Below are 20000 nucleotides of genomic sequence, written 5' to 3'. Positions count from 1 at the left end.
TCCCTCCTCTCTTCCCCATCCCCCTTCCCTCTTCCCCGTCCCCTTTCCCTCTTCCCCGTCACCCTTACCTTTTCCCCTTACTTTTTCCCCTCCCCCTTACCATTTACCCACTCTTTTCTCTCTTCCCTTCCCCTCCTCTCTCGCCATAAGGCCTAGACCAGGCAGTTCAATGTCCATTTACTATATAAGTAAATGGAAAATTGAATTAGTTCTAGAATTTTGTAAACAAAATCGTTTCTGCTCAAACGGAGTAGCAAAACCAAAAAGCATACTAGACAGGTGTGCCACCACCTTAAACCCATCCACCTCACTCTCTCCCAATCCAAAAGACAACCCTGATATGATTAAAATCGTCTGTACAGACCCGGAACTGGAAGACCTCAGTTGATGACGTTTTGTGTAAGAGTTCCGAAAGTCTGAGTGCAATATGGCGTCCATCTGGGCCCGCTCCTTCCCCCTTCTGTTATTATTTGTATCTAAATTAATGAAATTGTATACATTAACTACTGGCTGGTCCAAGATGTTTTTGAACATTACTTGAGCCCCGGTCTAGTTTTTGTCCTAGATATAAATTGAGTCGACAAATTGCAAAATGTTGTTAATGGGTTGCAGGTAAGTTGCAATAGAATTAGCTCCTTAAATTGCATTCATTACCTTTGCCCCCCCACCTCCATCCCCACCCCCACTACCACCAAGACAGGGGGTGGGGTCCCTCCCCCCCCCCCCCACTCCCTCTTAATTTTGGTAATTGTCCTGTTTTCTGTAACGGGACTTGGGGCTTTTTTTTTTTTTCCTCCCTCTTTTCCTTCTCCTTTTCCTCTTTTTCATCTTCCTTTTTTTCTCCTTTTCATCTTCCTTTTTTCCTTCTTTTCCTCCTCCTTCCTCCTTCTCCTCCTCTTCCTCCTTCTCTTCCTCCACCTTCCATCCTCCTCCTCTTCCTCTTTCTTTTCCTTCTCCTTTTCCTACTCCTCTTTATTCTTCTGATCATGATGATGATAATGACGCTTCTGTTTTTTATTCTGCTTCTGGTTCTTCTTTTTCTTCTATTTCTGTTTGTTCTTTTTCTACTGCTTATTCTTTTTCTACTGCTTCTTCTTCTTCTTCTGCTTCTACTACTTTTTCTTCTGTTTTTTCTCCCGTCTCTTCTTCACCTTCTTTTTCTTCTGTTCCTTCTTCCCTTCTTCTGGTTTTTCTTCTTCCTCCTCTTCATCATCTGCTTCTTCTTCTGCATCCTGCAAATTTGGAAGATATTCTGAATGATCTGAACAACGAAAGTCTCAAAATAGGTTTGAAAAATTATAAGAACAAAACCAAAGTAATGTTCAACTCCAAATTTCATAGTAAGAGAATAATCGATGGTGAGTCGAAATTGAAGTGTTTTAAATCAGATACTAGAACTGATTAAAAAATTAAAAAGAAAATTATAATGATGCATATTACAATTGGTTGGATTTTTTTACAAGGGCATCGTGAGAGAGACTACTTTTATGTTTGAAGCGCAAAGTTTACCATCGGTGTATATTGCCAGCTATAATCTACGGATGTTATGGAGACATTAAAAGAGAGATGAAATTAGTCAGGACAGTTAGCACAAAAGAATAATAGGCTATGAAGTGTGTTACTGACTGGACGTCACGAGATGGGAAGCGTGCAAGAGGGAGACCAGACTAAAGGTGGAGAGACAAGATAAAGAAGTTTGCAGGAGTGACCAGGCTGATAATGTTGTGCATGCAAAATAATAACAGTAATAATGATGATGATAATGATATTCTGTTGTATACTGAAACTTCGAACTGTATAGCATATGGTTGCCTTACTGTAAAATTGGTTCCCATTTAGACAACCCGAATGGGTAAATTGTCCCGCTGTTGGCCAAGACAGGAAGTATGTGGTGTGTGCTTTGGGCTAAAGCATAACATCTCCATTTAATGGCTACTCAACGTTTGTTTCCTGTTTTAAAATAAGATTTTTTTTTTTTACCCGGACGTCATAAATCTTTGATCTCGTCTGGGCATGAAATTTCCTGCAAATCAACCCAAGCTGCTGACGACGTGACGTCATCAAATTCTGCGCATGCGCATTTCCAGTAAGACGACAGCTGCTCCTCTGATGAAAAAACGAACTAATTCTTCATATGTATATATATATATATGTGTGTGTGTGTGTATAAAATATGTATTTGTACAACACTGAATGAGTCCGTGATTATATATATATATATATATATATATATATAAATATATATATATATATATATATATATATATAATATACAGGATATTATATATATATATATATATATATATATATATGATTTTTTTTTATAACTTAAAATAATAATTACAATAGCTACTATTATTATTATAAGGATTACAAAGGCGGAGCATGCCGACAGGAGACCTTTTGGTCCATAACTAGGTCGGATGCGAAAATATATAATAATAAACGAATAAAAAAATAATTTATAATATAAATAATAAATAAAATAAATAAATGCATAAGTATAGTTAAATGATAAACAAACAGGTAAATAGTAAATAATAATAAATTGACAGATAATAACAAATGAAAATAAATCAAGCAAATAATAAACAGACAAATAATAACAAACAAATAAATATAAGATAAATGACAGTCATTACAGCATCTTGCTTAGATGTTTATCTAAACGAATCTTAAAGCTTCGAATTGAACTACATTGCGCTGCCTCTGCAGGAAGTTTATTCCATTCATTACGCTGTTGGCGAAGTTGTCTCTATCCACTTCCAAAATGAATCTATTTCCTGACAGTTTGTGACCATTATTTCTTGTCGGACTCAATGTAAAAATTTTGTCACTTTTGATGTTGTCAATCCTCTTTAGAATCTTAAAGACCTGTATCAAGTCACCTCTGAGTCTACTCTTTCTTAGGGAGAACAGATTCGTATGTTTTAGTCAATTTTCATATGATTTATTTTTGATATTTGGAATCAGTTTTGTGGCTCGCCGTTATACTTTTTCCAATCTGCCAATATCTTTAATGAGATTCGGTGACCATACGGAAACAGCATATTACAATTATCATTATAACTACTATATTATTATTCATTATTGATAATTATCTATTAATTACTATTATTATCTTCAATTATTGTTATTATTATTATCATAGATACTATCATTGTTATTACTATTATTTTTATTTTATTAATTAAAGAAATGCAAAAAAAGTAGTTTTAGCTAAATTGTTAATAAAATTTCCATGTTTTATCAGTTGTTGTTTTTTTGTTTTTTTGTCGAATTGATATTAATTTTGTCAAATGAGAAAGGTGCACAGTCAAGTCTGCTCAGGGTGGTAAGCTGAACATTAAATTATAGAAATTCATATATTAAGATGAACGCATACATGCGAGACACTAGGAGCCAGAAAACTAGAATTTCATTGTGTGTGTGTGTGTGTGTGTGTGTGTGTGTGTGTGTGTGTGTGTGTGTGTGTGTGTGTGTGTGTGTGTGTGTAGGTGTGTGTGCGCGCGAGTCTACAGATATATGTGTGTGCCTGTATGTGTGTGTGTGTGTGTGTGTGTGTGTGTGTGTGTGTTTGTGCGCGCGTCTACAAATATGTGTGTGTGCCTGTGTGTGTGTGTGTATGTGTGTGTGTGTCTCTCTGTCCGTGTTTGTATGTATGTGTGTGTTTTTGTTCTCTCTGTATCTCCTTCCTCTCTATCTCCTTCTCCCTCTATATATATATTTCTCTCTCTCTCTCTCTCTCTCTCTCTCTCTCTCTCTCTCTGTATCTCCTTCTTCCTCTCTATCTCCTCCCTCTCTCTCTATATATATATATCTTTCTCTATCTCCTACCTCTCTCTCTCTCTCTCTCTCTCTCTCTCTCTATATATATATATATATATATATATATATATATATATATATATATATATATATATATATATATATCACTCTCTCAGAAGACCTACGGCCACGGTACGGGTCCCTAGGTTCCTCAAGGAATAAACTGTGATGAGGTCCCGATTTTAGAGAAGATAAGTCATTTATGAGAAATACAAAAATCTCTCCATTTTGATTCGTCCCTCGCTCCCTTTTGTCTCAAACCCCGAAGCTTTGTCTCCTTGTAAGCCTTTGGTTGAAGTTAATCACTGTTCACGGTGTCTCTGCTCGACAGGTTAATGATCATAATAATAAAAAAAAAAAAATAACTGGTCCAGATGCTCTGACATCATCTTGTCGATTTCATTCACATTCTTGCCTTATGTGATCAGGTCCTGATTTAGGCTCAATTAGCATACGAGTCTTCGTTGGTCTTTCGTTTCGGAGAAGTCAGAGAAGACCTTGAGAACTTTGATTTTGTGTGTGTGTGTGTGTTTGTGTGTGTGTGTGTGTGTGTGTGTGTGTGTGTGTGTGTGTGTGTATTAGTGTTAGTGTTAATGTTACAGGGTTCTAACCCATCCCTCGAGATGGAGAAATTCCCTTCAGATGGTGACAAATGGAATAAATTCCCCGAGGCAATGACTTAAGCAAGATCTACTCCAGGTGTCCTCAAATCTATAGTTTTTTTTTTATTTTTTTTAAGACAGAAAAATTTCATGGGTGTTGTATATATGTGTGTGTGTGTGTGTACGTGTGTGTGTGTGTGTGTGTATGTGTATGTGTGGATGGGTGTTGTTTCCTCTGGTCCAATTGGTTTCCTGATGGTCTTGGTTTCCGCCATAACGACCACTGCCACCATCACAATCACCACCACTACCACTATAATCACCACTATGTTCACCACAACACTCTTGATCATCCCTCGAACAGCTGGTAAGGCACTTGCATGGACAACCAGCTAGACACACTGAAACGGCAACTTGTACATACATACATACATACATACATACATACATACATACCGTATGCACGTTCATCTCAGGAGGCCATTAGGAAAAAGGGATTTATGGCCGACTGATAGACAGATACTTTGACTGATATAGACAGACAGACAGACATACAGACACAGACATACAGATAGGCAGACAAACTTGTATAGACAGACATTCTTAGACAAATATACGTAGACTGACACGTAAACAGACATGCGTTGACAGACAGGCATACGTAGACACACAAACATGCATAGACAGACACAAACATACGTAGACATACACGTAGACATACGTAGACTGACACATGCGTAAACAGATATACGTTGACAGACAGACATACGTAGACACAAACATGCGTAGACAGACAGATATACGTAGACACAGACACGCGTAGACAAACACGCACACATATACAGACACACACATAGACACAGACATACACAGACACATAGACATAGACGACGGACATACATAGACTGACATACATAGACGGACATAGACAGATGGACATAGACACAAACTCAGACACACACAGACACACACAAGTAGACAGACAGACATATATATACATACATAGACAGACACATACATAGACATAGAAAGGCAGACATACATAGACTGACATACATAGACGGACATAGACACAGACATAGACAGACGGACATATATAGACAGACTGAAATACATAGACGGACATAGACAGATGGACATAGACATAAATACATAGATACACACAAGTAGACACAGACAGACAGATATATATATATATACATAGACACATACATAGACATAGAATGGCGGACATACATAGACATACATAGACGGACATAGACACACATATAGACACAGACATACATAGACACAGACATAGACAGACGGACATATATGGACAGACTGACATACATAGACGGACATAGACAGATGGATATAGACAGACACAAACACACAGATACACACAAGTAGACAGACAGACAGATATATATGTACATACATAGACACATACACAAACACATACATAGACATAGAATGGCATACATAAATAGACATACATAGACTGACATAGACACACACATAGACACAGACATACATACATAGACATAGACAGACTGACATACATAGACGGACATAAACAGATGGACATAGACACAAACTCATAGACACACACAAGTAGACAGACAGACAGACAGATATATATATACATACATAGACACATACATAGACATAGAAAGATGGACATACATAGACAGACTGACATACAAAGACGGACATAGACATGCTTTTAGGCACAGACATGCATACTCAGACATAGAAAGACATACATAGGCCTAGACATAGACACAGGCATACATAAACAGAGGCATACAGACATAAGGATACATACATAGATATACATGCATAGACAGACGTAAATAGACAGACATAAACATAGACAGAGAGAGAGTGAGACAAACACAGGCAGGCGGACAGACACAGACACAGGTTGGCGGGCAGAAAGACAGACACATAGACCGTTAGGCAGAAGCAGGCAAACAGGCAGACGCACAGACACAGGAACGTACATACAGGTGGACAGACAGACAAATAGACCGACACACATAGACAAATATACAGATAGACACATAGACAGGCAGATACACACACACACACACAGATACACACACACACACACAGACGAACAGAGGCAGACGGATAGACCGACATACAGAAACAGACAGACAGACATAAAAACAGACAGCCCCGGGCAAGAGGGAGGGAGGGGAGGGGAAGGGTGGGTGGCTCATAGGTACCCGTCTCGCTATGCAAATGGCGGACGCGAAGAGAGAGAGCGACAAAAAGAGAGAGAGCAACAAAAAGAGAGAGAGGAAGGAAGAGGGAGAGGGAGACAAAGAGTGGGAGAGAGAGAAAGATAGAGAGAGAGGGAGAGATAGAGGGAGAGGGAGAGAGAGAGAAAGAGGGAGAGAATGGGAGAGAGGGAGAGAAAGAGAGGGAGGAGAGAGAAACATGGGGCAACGGAATGATCGAGGCCATTGTTGCTGTTTTAGTGGACGCGAAGAGAGAGAGAGAGAGAGAGCGACAGAGAGAGAGAGAAAGAGAGAGAGCGTAATGGCCTCTGCTGACAAGAGTTATCAATAATATTTATGTCCTGAGTGCCGGCGTTACGAGCATGCCCATTGGTCAGCCGGCTCTTCGAGTCCCACTCAAAACTCGGCCTCGACCACCGACGGGCCCGCCCGCTCGAGAAGGAACCACCTCCTCGTCCTCCTCCTCCTCCTTCTCCTCCTCCTCCTCCTCCTCCTCCTTCTTCTCCTACTCCTCTCCTCCTACTCCTTTCCTCCCCTTCCTTCTACCCTCCTCCTCCCCCTCCCCTTCTCCCTCCCCTTCCTCATCTCCTCCCCTTCCTTCTAACCCTCCTCCTCCCCCTCCTCCTTCCTCCTCCTCCCTTCCTTCTACCCTCCTCCTCCTCCCCTCCCCTTCCTCCTCCTCCCCTCCTCCTCCTCCCCTCCTCCTCCTCCCCTCCTCCTCCTCCCCTCCTCCTCCTCCCCTCCTCCTCCTCCTCCCCTCCCCCCTCCTCCTCCTCCTCCTCCTCCTCTCCCCCTCCCCTCCTCCTCCCCTCCTCCTCCTCCCCTCCTCCCTCCTCCTCCTCTTCTTCCTCCTCCTCCTCCCCTTCTTCCTCCTCCTCTTCTTCCTCCTACTCCTCCCCTTCTTCCTCCTCCCCTTCCTCCTCCTTCTCTTCCTCCCCCTCCTCATACTCCTTCTTCCTTTTCACCCTCCCCCTCCTCGTACTCCTTCTTCCTTCTCACCCTCCCCTTCCTCCTCTTCCTCCTACTCCTCCCCTTCTTCCTCCTCCCCTTCCTCCTTCCCTTCCTCCCCCTTCCTCCTATTCCCCTTCTCCTCCTACTCCCCTTCCTCATCCTCCCTCCTCCTGCCTCCTCTTCTTCCTCCTCCTCCTCTTCTCCTCTCCCTCCCTCCTCCTCTCTCCTCTTTTTCCCTCTTCCTCCTCCCCTTCTCCCCTTCCTCTTCCTCCCCTTCCCTCCTCCCCTTCCCTCCTCCCCTTCCCTCCTCCCCTTCCCTCCTCCCCTTCCCTCCTCCCCTTCCCTCCTCCCCTTCCCTCCTCCCCTTCCCTCCTCCCCTTCCCTCCTCCCCTTTCCTTTCTCCTCTTTCTCTTCCTCCTCTTCCTCCTTCCCCTTCCTCCTACCCCTTCCTCTTCCCCCTTCCTCTTCACCTTTCTCCACCCCTTCTTCCTCTTCCTCCTCCCCTTCCTCCTCCCCTTCCTCCTCCTCCCCTTACTCCTCCTCCTCCCCTTACTCCTCCTCCCCTTCCTCCTCCTCACCTTCCTCCTCCTCACCTTCCTCCTCCTTCCTCCTATTCCCCTTCTCCTCCTACTCCCCTTCCTCATCCTCCCTCCTCCTGCCTCCTCTTCTTCCTCCTCCTCCTCTTCTCCTCTCCCTCCCTCCTCCTCTCTCCTCTTTTTCCCTCTTCCTCCTCCCCTTCTCCTCCCCTTCCTCTTCTTCCCCTTCCCCCTCCCCTTCCCTCCTCCCCTTCCCTCCTCCCCTTCCCTCCTCCCCTTCCCTCCTCCCCTTCCCTCCTCCCCTTCCCTCCTCCCCTTCCCTCCTCCCCTTCCCTCCTCCCCTTCCCTCCTCCCCTTTCCTTTCTCCTCTTTCTCTTCCTCCTCTTCCTCCTTCCTCTTCCTCCTACCCCTTCCTCTTCCCCCTTCCTCTTCCCCCTTCCTCTTCACCTTTCTCCACCCCTTCTTCCTCTTCCTCCTCCCCTTCCTCCTCCCCTTCCTCCTCCTCCCCTTCCTCCTCCTCCCCCCCTTACTCCTCCTCCCCTTACTCCTCCTCCCCTTCCTCCTCTCCCTTTCTCCTCTCCCTTTTATTCCTCCTCCTCCTGGTCTTCCGTTCCTTCTCCTCCTCCCCTTCTATTCATCCTTCTCCTTGTCCTCCTCCTATTCTTCCCCTCCTTCCTCCTCCCCCTCCTCCTCCCCTTCCTCCTCCCCTTCCTCCTCCTCCCCTTCCTCCTCCTCTTCCTCCTCTTCTTCCTCCCCTTCCTTCTCCCCTCTTCCTTCTCCCCCCTTCCTTCTCCCCCTTCTTTCTCTACCTCCTCCGCTACCTCCTCCTCCTCCTCTTTCTCTTCCTCCTATTCCTGCTCCTCGTTCCTCCTGCTCATCATTCCTCCTCATGCTTATCATTCCTCCTCTTCCTGCTCTTTATTCCTCCTCTTCCTGCTCTTTATTCCTCCTCCTCCTCCTCTTCTTCCTCCACTTCTTCCTCCACTTCCGCTCAGACAACAGAGGCAACATCACACATACACCGACACATACTTCACCACGACTAAAGTTTAGTTTCTGAGCTTCACTTTCAGAACACTGCCAGACACCTTTATTCGGTGGCAAGAAGCAATCCTCCATGGAGGATGTCCACCTACGACTGAATTAAAGCATTCAAAGATGAAAAGAGTCAGGTTAGCATAGATTAGGTTAGGTTGGGTTAAGTTAGGTTGGGTTAAGTTAGGTTGGGTTAAGTTAGGTTGGGTTAGGTTAGATTGGGTTAGGTTAGGTTAGGTTAGATTAGGTTAGGTTAGATTGGGTTAGGTTAGGTTAGGTTAGATTGGGTTGGGTTAGGTTAAGTTAGGTTGGGTTGGGTGAAGTTAGGTTGGGTGAAGTTAGGTTGGGTGAAGTTAGGTTGGGTGAAGTTAGGTTGGGTGAAGTTAGGTTGGGTGAAGTTAGGTTGGGTGAAGTTAGGTTGGGTGAAGTTAGGTTGGGTTGGGTGAAGTTAGGTTGGGTTATTAGGTTGGTTAATAGGTTGGGTTAGGTTTTAGGTTGAGGTTGAGTTAAGTAGGTTGGGTTAAGTTGGTTGGGTTAGGTTAGGTTAGGTTTGTTTGGATTGGGTTAGGTTAGGTTAGATTGGGTTAGGTTAGGTTAGGTTGAGTTAGGTTAGGTTGGGCTGGGTTGGGTTAGGTTAGGTTAGGTTGGGTTAGGTTAGGTTAGATTGGGTTAGGTTAGGTTAGGTTGGGCTGGGTTGGGTTAGGTTAGGTTGGGTTAGGTTAGGTTGGGTTAGATTAGGTTGGGTTGGGTTAAGTTGGGTTGGATTAGGTTGGGTTGAGTTAGGTTGTATTAACAAACAGGATTTTTTCCATGGGATTTTTACCTTATGGGATTTTTACCTTATGGGATATTTTTTTCGTGGGGATTTTTTCCTACGAGGGATTCTTTCCGTGGGGGATTTCCCCTAGAATTCTTTTATTCAGCTGTGGAGGGACTTTGAGACATAGGCGAGGATCGATCGAGACCTCTTGTTCTCGAGTTTGGTCGTCAGCTTAATAAAATTGTCTGATTATAGCAAAATTATACATAATTGGATTTAGAAGAAAAGATAGAATTAGTACTAGTGGTTGAAGAAGAAAAATGTATTAGTTGAAATAAAAGGAATAGAAGCAGTTGTAGAGGTAACAAAAGTAGTTGGAGAAATAGTAGAATCATTTGTACTTGAAATAAAAGTAGTAGAAGCAGTTGTAGAAGTAGAAGATGTAGTAGTATTAATAGTATATGAAGTAGAATCATTTGTGCTTCAATAAAAAAAAAGTGAATTAGATGTGGAATAGGTTAAAGCAGTTGGAGAAGTAGTAGGAACAGCAGCAATAGTAGTAGTAGTAGTAGTAGTAGTAGAAGTAGAATTAGCGAGTTAGTAGAAAGAGTAGAAAGAGACAGCACAACTGCAGGAAATAAAGCTGAATATTGTTAACCTTTTAACATTGAAGATATTGGTTTGAAAATAATTTAACACCAGATAGAGCACATAATGTACTCCGGTAGCTCAGACAATTTTTTTTTTTTTTTTTTTTTTTATAAAGAATAAGTGGTTGAATAAAAGAGCACATACGGAGGTAACCCATATAAGAAACATCTCGTTCTCCAAAGACCTATCCATCGTGATACAAATCTAAGATCCGTTTTCCTATGCTTTTACCACGCAAATGTGACCCTCAGACTACATTACACCCAGTGCAGATGATTGATGGGCCTGAGAAAGAATCCTAGAGAGAGAGAAAGAGAGAGCCGAGAGAGAGAGAGAGAGGCGGGAGAGAGAGGGATATATATATATATATGTATATAATCTGATATCATCTCTTCGGAAGCAAATTTCGTTTAAACAAAGCTGACGGAGTGGCGATTTGGTCTAATCCAAAACTAACGCAATTTGGTCTCAACAGTATATCATAAGATCATAACCTTGAGGTCCTTCAGCCTGAAAGCCTTGCCCTGTGGGACCCCTGATTAGGTGAATTTCATCTAAATGGCGATCACATCGCGCCTCCGAACGTCACTTTATAAAAAGAGAATCGCGTCTTCAGGATGGTAACTTAGCAAAGTTAAACTCTGTGAGTTTAGTTTGATAAACTCCTTGAATGAGGTTTAGTTGATCTACCTGGGGAATTCGGTCTTGGTTAGTCATAGTCTGTTGTCTCCTTTGTGTTGAGTGGATGAGGAGTTATAGTGAGTACAGTGGAATATAATAGAGGACGCCTTTGCTTTATGCTCATGACGATGTCTACTAGAACAAAATTCACACACACACGCACACACACACACACACACACACACACACACACACACACACACACACACACACACACACACACACACACACACACACACACACACACACACACACACACACACACACACACACACACACACACACACACACACACACACACACACACACACACACACACACACACACACACACACAACACACACACACACACACACACACACACACACACACACACACACACACACACACACACACACACACACACACACACACACACACACACACACACACACACACACACACATTACCAAGGCTTACGTCATCATTGTCTTGATTTTTATTTTTTTATCCACTTAGTATTAGGATTGTCTTGTATTCTTTAATTTTTATTTGTTTCTTGGTCGAGATATTCTTCGATTATTGTCATTATTATTATCATTGATTTTATTAATATCATTATTATTATCATTGGTTTTATCATTATTATTGTTACTGATATTACTATTATCACTACTACTACTACTTCTACTCCTACTCCTAACCTCCTCCTCTTCCTCCTCCTGATAGTCTTGAATCCTCTATTTTCTTTTCTTTTTTCTGAATCAAATGATCTGGTGTCACTAAGACAAGTCTCATCAAACTCTTCACCACCTGCGACAGAGTGAACTCACTCTTATGACTTTTGTTCTGAAGAACACCGAAGATTGTTCTCAGCTGAGATGTGAACTTCCGGACAATATGAGGTCTCGGTCCTTCGCGACGGCCTCTTCAACCTCCCAACCTCTTCCCTCCCCCTTCCTCGCTCCATCCTGCCCCCTTCCCTCTCCCCCCTTATCCCAACCTCTCCCCTTCCCTCTCCCCCTTCTCCCAACCTCCCCCCTTCCCTCTCCCCCTTCTCCCAACCTCCCCCTACCTCCCCTTTCTCTTACCCTCCCCTCCCTCCCCTTCTCCCAACCTCCCCCCTCCCTCCCCTTCTCACAACCTCTCCCCTCCCCCATCCTCGCTCCATCCTGACCCCTTCCCTCTCCCCCCTTCTCTCAACCTCCCCTTCTCCCAACCTCCCCCCTCCCTCCCCTTCTCCCAACCTCCCCCCTCCCTCCCCTTCTCCCAACCTCTCCCCTCCCCCTTCCTCGCTCCATCCTGCCCCCTTCCCTCTCCCCCCTTCTCCCAACCTCCTCCTACCTCCCCCTTCTCTCTCCCCCTACTCCCAACCTCCAACTACCTCCCCTTTCTCTTAACCTCCCCCTCCCTCCCCTTCGCCCACCTCCCCCCCCTCCTCCCCTCTCCCAACCTCTCCCCCCCCCCCTCCCTCCCCTACCCCCTCCCTCCTCCCCCCCTCTCCCCCCTACCTCCCCTTTCTCCCAACCTCCTCCCCCCCCTCCCAACCTCTCCCCCCCATCCTCCTCCAGCCTGCCCTCCCCTCCCCCCTCTCCCAATCTCCCCCGCCCCCTCTCTCACCCCCCCTACCTCACCCTTCTCTCAACCTCCCCCTCCCTCCCCTTCTCCCAACCTCTCCCCTCCCTCCCCTTCTCCCAACCTCTCCCCTCCCCCTTCCTCGCTCCATCCTGCCCCCTTCCCTCTCCCCCCTTCTCCCAACCTCCCCCTCCCTCCCCCTCCCTCCCCCTTCTCCCAACCTCCCCCTCCCTCCCCCTTCTCCTAACCTCCCTTTTCCTAACCTCCCTTTCTCCCAACTTCCCTCTTCCCTCCCCTTCTCCCATCCTCCCCCTCCCTCTCCCTTCTCCCAACCTCCCCCTTCCACTTCTCCCGTTACCTCTCCCCTCTTCCTCTGATATTCCCTCCCCTTTCCCCCGCCACCTCTCCCCTTTCCCCCGCCACCTCTCCCCTTTCCCCCGCCACCTCTCCCCTTTCCCCCGCCACCTCTCCCCTTTCCCCCGCCACCTCTCCCCTTTCCCCCGCCACCTCTCCCCTTTCCCCCGCCACCTCTCCCCTTTCCCCCGCCACCTCTCCCCTTTCCCCCGCCACCTCTCCCCTTTCCCCCGCCACCTCTCCCCTTTCCCCCGCCACCTCTCCCCTTTCCCCCGCCACCTCTCCCCTTTCCCCCGCCACCTCTCCCCTTTCCTCCGCCACCTCTCCCTCCCCCGCCACCTCTCCCCCCCTCCCCCGCCCCCTCCTCCTCCGCCACCCCCTCCCCTCCTCCCACCACCCCTCCCCTTTCCTCCGCCACCCCTCCCCTTTCCTCCGCCTCCCCTCCCCTTTCCTCCGCCTCCTCTCCCCTTTCCTCCGCCACCTCTCCCCTTTCCCCCGCCACCTCTCCCCTTTCCCCCGCCACCTCTCCCCTTTCCCTCGCCACCTCTCCCCCCCCCCCTCTCCTCCCCTCTCCTCCCTCCCCTCTCCCTTTCCCCTCGCACTCTTCCCCTTTCCCCCCGCCACCCTCTCCCTCTTCCCCTCTCCTCTCTCCCCCCCCGCCCTCTCCCCCTCTCCCTCACTTTCCCCTCCCCCTTCCCCCTTTCCCGCAACCCTCCTCCCCCACCACCACTCCCTTTCACCCTCTACCCTCTCCTCTCTTCCCCGTCATCTCTACCCGTCATCTCTTCCCGTCTCCCCTACCCCTCCCCCCTCCCCTTCTCCCGTACTTTTTCCTCCCTGCCCATTTCCCCTCTCCCTTTCCCCACTCTCAACTCCCCCCACTCTTCCCCTCTCCTCTTCCACCCTCTGAACCTCCCCCTTACCCTTCCCCTTACCCTCCTCCGTCCCCTCACTCCTCTCCCCTCTCCTCTCCCTCTCCCTCTTCCCCTCTCCCTCTTCCCCTCTCCCTCTTCCCCTCTCCCTCCCCCTCTCCCTTTCCCCCTCTCCCTCGTCCCCCTCTCCCGCCCCCTCTCCCTCTTCCCCTCCCTCCCTCTCCCCCTTTCCCACTTCCCTACCTCTCCTCCTCTCCCCTCTCCCCTACCCTCTCCCCCTCCCTCCTCCATCTCCCTCACCCCTTTCCCCACTCCCCTCCTCCCCCACTCCCCTTCCCCTCCTCCTACCCTCTCCCCTCTCCCTACCTCTCCTCCCTCCCCCTTCACTCACCTCCTCCCCCTTCCCTCCCACTCTTTCCCCTTTCATCCCCTTTTTCCTCCCCCTTTCCTCTCCTAACCTCCTCCCCCTTTCCTCTCCTACCTCCTCCCCCTTTCCCCTCCTACCTCCTCCCCCTTTCCCCTCCTACCTCCTCCCCCTTTCCCCTCCTACCTCCTCCCCCTTTCCCCTCCTACCTCCTCCCCCTTTCCCCTCCTACCTCCTCCCCCTTTCCCCTCCTACCTCCTCCCCCTCCTACCTCCTCCCCCTCCTACCTCCTCCCCCTTTACCCTCCTACCTCCTCCCCCTTTCCCCTCCTACCTCCTCCCCCTTTCCCCTCCTACCTCCTCCCCCTTTCCCCTCCTACCTCCTCCCCCTTTCCCCTCCTACCTCCTCCCCATTTATCCTCCTACTTCCCACTTTCCCCTATTACTTGCCCCTCCTTCCTCCCCATTTCCCCTACTCCCCTCTCTCCCCTACTCTCACCCTCTTCTCTCCCTCTCCCCTCATTTTGTCTCTCCCCCTCCCCCGCTTCCCCTTCTTCCCTTAAAAAAAAGGAAAAATACTATTGACCTCAGAAGTGTTTCAAAGAGTCGAACCTATGTTGTCCTGCAAGACAAGACAAGACAGGATAAGCCAAGGCAAGTCAAGGCAAGTCAAAACACGACGAACCAAGATATGCCAAGCCGAGCCAAAACAAGCCGAGCCAAAACAAGCCGAGCCAAGACAAGCCAAGCCGAGCCAAAACAAGCCGAGCCAAAACAAGCCGAGCCAAGACAAGCCGAGCCGAGCCAAGACAAGATAAGCTAAGGAAAGACAAGACGAGCCAAGCCAAGCCAAGCCAAGCCAAGCCAAGCCAAGCCAAGCCAAGCCAAGCCAAGCCAAGAGAAGCCAAGAGAAGCCAAGAGAAGCCAAGAGAAGCCAAGACAAGACAAGACAAGCCGAGTCAAGCCGGGCCCACCAGGTAGCTCACTCACGCCAGCCACTCCCATAACTCTTGCCAACCCTGACTTTAGTTCCGAGTGAGCTTGGTTTCCATAACTATAGCGACTATAATCTTCCCTCTCCGCCCGGGGCGCGCCTCTGTCAACCTAATTCCCGGACGCCGCTTATCGCCCGAGTTGATCGAGTGCCTTCTCACGACCTCATTACATCACAAGTCTCCTTAGGGGCCCACGCGGCAGCAGCGGCAGAGTCTCTCTCTCCTCTCTCTCTCTCGCTCTCTCTCTCTCGCTCTCTCTCTCTCCCTCCCTCCCTCCCTCCCTCCCTCCCCCCACCCCCACCCCCGAAGACTCGTAGAGGTGTTTTTTTTTTCAGAAGACTTCTCTCCCCACCCCCCCCTTTTTTCTGGTGTATTACTTCCATCCCTATCATGGATGAGGCGAAGGATGCACGGGTCTTTGCAGTGGCTTTGACTGTCATCTTTGCCTTATGTACGAGGATAGCCGGGGCGAGTGGCCGTTACAATTGGCCATAAAGGGATGATCAGCTCGGTTATTTTTTTGGGGGGGGGTCGATGGAGGCCATAATTTTATTTAGGTTTTAATCTAAATTTTCATTTACACATAATTTTTCCATCATTTTATAAAAACGTTAGATGAACTTTTACAAACTTAAGAGAAAACCCCGCTTTGCCCTAACCCCTCCCCTCCACTCCCACACCCAAGTTTTTCCAGCCAAGATTTGTCAAACCCCAAAGGACCAGAGTCACGCAGCTGAAGAGGACCACAGTTAGTGATAGAAATATACAAATATCCCTGTACTTTTGCTCTTATTTGCTCTGATAATGGGATATAGTTTAGTTTTACTTGTGTGCTACTAAATCACTCCATCAATATATGCATATATATTTTTTCATTTATTTATCTATTCTTTATTATTATCATGATAATTTTCTTGTTATTTTCTTATTATTTTTATTTTCCATTATTATTATTTTGAGAGAGAGAGAAAGAGAGAGAGAGAGAGAGAGTTGTCATTCATCTCCAAAGCGCGATATTATCACCAAAGACACTATTCCATGCCCAACACCATTCACCACCATTCCTTCATTGTTTGCAACACCATCCCCTGACGGGCTCTATCTTCATCACTATCACCATCTGTCACCATCTGTATCATCATATCTACAAGTACCACTAAACCAGCGTGACCATCATCATCACCATCATCACAATTCACCATTACCCATCACCACTTTTATTGCCTCAATCATCACAACTCTTCACAGTCTTCATTAGTATCACGACCAGTGTCATCACTACACGTGTATCACAACAAATAATGATACCCAACACCTAGACATCCCTCTTCTCATCACACTGTACTCCTATCACCACAACTACTCCTGTCCTTACATCACTATTATCTTCATATGTGTACCAGTACATGTCATAATTATATAACAACACCATTCCAAGCGACTATTCCTACACCAATATAATACCTCTCTTCTCTCTACACCATCCCTATCCACATCATCCCTATCCACATCACTCCCAATCCCTCTCCAACCACTCCTCCATCCTTCTCCATCCACTCCCCTCCCTCATCCCTCTCCCTCTACTCCCCCCCCCCCATCCACTCCTCCCCATAGGGTCCCCGCACCGTTCCCCCCCTTAGCCCGTCAACACCCCATTTCTCCCCGGCTAATTGTTTTACTTGAGCATAAATTGGCGATGCACCGGGTGCTTCGTGGAGTGCCCAAGACGGCGAATAGGCAGTAACCCCTTCTTTCTGTTTGCATAAGCTTAAGGGCCCAAACTTGATGGCTGTCGATAAGATCGCACCAAGTGGCTTCTGTGTGTGTGCTGTTCCTCTCCTTCTTCCCATCCCCCCTTCCCCCTTCCCCTTCCCCTTCGTCTTCCCCCTCTCTCCCCCCGACATATACACATACACACACACACACACACACACACACACACACACACACACACACACAGCTCCTTCTTCCTTTGCCCTTGGCCACAGCACACCCAGTTTGTCTGTCTGTCCTTCTGAATCTCTTTTTCTCTCTTTTTTTCAGTCTTTATCTGTCTGTTTCTGTCTGTCTCTCTCACTGTTTTGTATGTCTGCCATTGTCTCTTTCTCTGCCTGAGATAATAACCAGCGATTCTCTCCGTGGGGACAAACTCGCGTCGACGAGGTGTAGTGACATAGTGGAGATTAATACACAAGAATTGAATCTTTTCCATTTGTCGACGATAACCAGCGCTTCTATCCAGAAGAATGACGTTACGGAGTTCTTGAGGCGGCAAAGGAGAGAGAGGTGGAGTTATGGAAGTGTTGAAGGAGAGAGAGGTGGAGTTTTCCAGGAGGGTGAAGGAGAGAGAAGTGGAGTTTTGCAGGAGGGTGAAGGAGAGAAAAGTGGAGTTGTGGAGGCTGTATGGGAGAGAAAGGTGGAGTTCTGGAGGCGGCGAAGGGAAAAAAAGCGGAGTTCTGGAGGGTGAAGGAGAGAAAAGGAGTTATGGAGGAGGCATCAAAGGGGAGAGAAGTGGAGTTATGGAGGTGGGTGAAGGAGACAGAAGTGGAGTTCTGGAGGCGGTGAAGGAGAAAGAAGTGGAGTTGTGGAGTAGGGTGAAGGAGAGAGTAGAGTTCTAGAGGCGGTATTGGAGAAGAAAAGTGGAGTTCTAGGGGCCTTTAAGGAGAGAAAAGTGGAGTAATGGAGGAGGTTGAAGGAGAGGGAAAAATGGAATTAAGGAGATAGTAAAGGAGAGATTTAAAGAAGACAGTAGAAAGGAAGTAGAAAGGCTAAAACTGGATCCTCACTCTTTACGTGTGAAAGAGTCTCTGGTCATACAAAAATGCTGCGTTCCTCTGGTCCGTAGGGGGTGTCACTAAAATCCCCCCCAAAATGGTATACCACCAGCAGTGATGTTAACAAAAACGTCACAAAGAATGTGTAGTCACTACAATGATTGTATGCTTATCAGGGCACGTGTACTACAGCTGTTGCGGGTCAAATGAAAAATCTTGATTTATTCATTTCATTTATATATCTTGTTTGTATTATATTTGTTTGTTTGTTTTTTTCTTTACATAGTAATCATCACCATATCATCATTGTGTGTGTGTTTGTGTTTGTGTTTGTGTGTTTCGGCACCAGGGTGCTTATATTATCAAACTCTTTTCGTAAAAAAGAATTCGAAAAGATTTTTAAGAAATTCTGTTTGGTCTCTGATCTTCGGCCTTTGGTCATCGGTCTTCGCTCTTAGTCTTTAGTCTTTGACTTCGAGAGATTTTGGTCTTTGACTTCGAGTGCCGTTGTGTTCATTCCCGTGACAGACCCTCAATCTCAAAAGAGTCTTGAACTATGTATCACAGATTTCTCACGTTTCTCATATCGAAGTCTCCCCCTATCTCCCTTTCCATAGACCATTTCAATACTGAATAAACTCCCCGGTCATCCACTAACAACCGCTAATTTTCGGTTATTGGGGGAACCTCTTAGGAGACTAGTACCCCCCCTCCATGGACACCCCCCCCCCATCGGGGGGAGGGGGATCCATGGGCACCAGAGAAAGAAGGATTGTTTTATATAAACCATATTAGTACAGGGTGGAGCCCGTATTTCTATCCTGCATGTCTATAAGAGGGTTTATGTATACCCTCGGTACCACACACACCCCTTATATAGTTTTGAGGCGAGTAACACCCCTATGGACCACAGTCACGCAGCAGTTTTTTTTTTTTTTTAGATACTAATCCTCACTTACAGAAGAATGTTGAGTATCTCAAACATTTACCCCCTTCGTTTCTGCTGCCCTCCTTAAATCTCTCCTTTGTCATCACTTTGACTTGACCTCGTTTAAGATACGTTTAGCTCTGTGCGGTTATCAACCTGCCACAGCCAATTAAATGGCAGGTGACGCGCATCCTACTAACTGGCATCATAATTGGGTAAGCGCGTTGATAAATTCGTTTTAAAACATCAGCCTCGTACTTTGCAGCGCGAAGCAAAACAGTTTCATTAAAAAACCAAGGATTATTGCTTTAGACAATCGTTGGACGATAATCGTTGAACTATGAACGATCATCGTTGAGCAATGCAATCGCACCGAGCATAGCGTGTGTGATAGTGATTACGAGGATAGAAGCGCTGGTTAATGCCCCGAAATGGAGGTAACAGTGACGACACTGATATTTGTGTTGGTCAGTATGTTGCAAGGGAGCTCGCTGGTTGAGTGTGTTAGGGCGTCGTCACTTGCGGCGAAGGTCGAGAGGTATGGCGGTTCGAATCCTGCCACCGGCGAAGTTGAACCAAGGGCATGGTTTATTAAATTCCACGCTACAAAGTCCTCTGTGAGGGGCACCGTTCTAGCCTTCCGATAGGGGGGAGTTTGTGACGTTAAACCATATCATTAACCTGCAATGGGGATTTTCTTGTCTTGTGTTTCTCGGCTATTTCTTATTATTATTGTGATGTCTGTAGATTCAGTTCCCTTCCTACGGGACTTTTATTTGTATATTTTCATTATTCATTTACCAATTTTTTTCATTTTTTTCATTTACTTTTAATCTGTTCCCTTTATGTAATCTCTTCCTTTTATTATTAGTTATACGTCAATTT

This window comes from Oratosquilla oratoria, chromosome 31, assembly GCF_046742065.1.
Source record: "Oratosquilla oratoria isolate Oo_2021 chromosome 31, ASM4674206v1, whole genome shotgun sequence".
Classification (NCBI taxonomy): domain Eukaryota; kingdom Metazoa; phylum Arthropoda; class Malacostraca; order Stomatopoda; family Squillidae; genus Oratosquilla; species Oratosquilla oratoria.
This window is presented reverse-complemented; position numbering follows the sequence as displayed.